The sequence below is a fragment of the Haplochromis burtoni genome, unplaced genomic scaffold, assembly GCF_018398535.1.
Source record: "Haplochromis burtoni strain Fernald_Lab_line unplaced genomic scaffold, NCSU_Asbu1 Contig_806, whole genome shotgun sequence".
NCBI lineage: Eukaryota > Metazoa > Chordata > Actinopteri > Cichliformes > Cichlidae > Haplochromis > Haplochromis burtoni.
The window spans coordinates 87,383-88,845 of record NW_024583167.1 but is presented as its reverse complement, the minus strand read 5'-3'; positions in this window follow the sequence as shown (position 1 = coordinate 88,845).

The following is a 1,463-nucleotide window of genomic DNA, read 5'->3' as shown; positions in this document are numbered from 1 at the left end:
TGGGCTGAAAGATCTATCACTTTATCACCTGTTCAGGTTGTAAATCGTGTTTTTAAAAAAGTCACTAAGTAACTCTACTGGTCTGTGCTCTTCTGGCTCCAGCTTAGTATGACACTGTGGCAGCAGGGTGTGGTTGTGGCAGGGTGGTAGAGTGGGTTCAGGGGCAGTGCTAAGGAGAAGATGACATTACCATAAATACCATTCAGGGGGTCGCTCAGTCAGTGGGGGAGGGGTTGAGTGGATTCCCATTCATTTCCTATGGCAGGTACTTTTGACCAGGAACATCACAAATGTAAAGGTTGATTTAAACAATCAAAATTCAATGAAAGAGCTGACCATCACTGTTATATGTTCAAGTGCATAGTGTGGAGGATGTCATAAGGCCTCGAGGCAGATGTAAAAAACAATATTTATGAGTGTTTTAAGTTCTAAATCAGTCAGATTTGACCCAAACACGACAGGAAGCCTAGAAGACCTTCAGAGGGTATGTTACATAGTCTTAGTGATCGACCTCGGAGGGTCCAGGTTTCAAACTTTGCAATGATCCTCTCTTTTGAGTCAGATGTTCTCACAGTCACCACAGTCTCGGAGGATGGGGATCATGATTTCTTCCCCCTGACCTGATGTTCTGGCTCCCCCTTGCCATAGAATTTGTTTTGTATCTAATTAATTTCTAGTTGTGGTGCAGTTGCTTCCATTGGATAATCTGTCCAATAGAAGTAAAAGTCTGAAAGTAGAAGTCCTTCAAACCAAAGAACTCATATTGGACTTCAGGAAGCACAGACAACTCCACTCCCCTCTCAATATAAAGGGAGAAGGGATGGAATCTGTCTCCACCTTCAGGTTTCTGGACACCCACATATCCACTGGTCTCACCTGGACCCACAACACCATCGCCCTGTTAAAGAAGGCCCAGCAGTGGCTGCACTTCCTCCATGTCCTGAAGAAGAAGAACCTGGACCAGAGGTTCTTCTTCAAGTTGTGGTGCTCTCAGTGGAGAACTGCTCCTCAGCAGAGAGCATGCTCTCCTACTGCATGGGTCTCTGGTATGCAGGGTGTGTGTGTGTGTGTGTGTCATTAACTGTGTTTTTAACATCAGAAAAAGGAGAAGAAAGCAAGACAGGAAGCAGCAACAAAGACAGGAAATAAACCCAGAAAACCACGTGTGTGTGTGTGTGTGTGTGTGTGTGTGTGTGTGTGTGGCGAGAATCAAGGTGCCCTCAAATGTCCAAACAACCTGAATCATTTTGTGACTTTCTGTGTGGGTGGGTGCTCATATGTCTATTCATGTGAGTTCTGGGCTTTGTGAGGACATTTGGTTTTGTTTCATGGGCTTGAGCGGTCCAGGTTTTGAATGTCTTGGACCTTCAAAACCAATTTCAGGGTTCTGTTCTGGTTCTAGATCAGGCGTTCTACAAGCAACATGAGAACATGGGTCTTCACAAAGATAGAAAGACAAACAT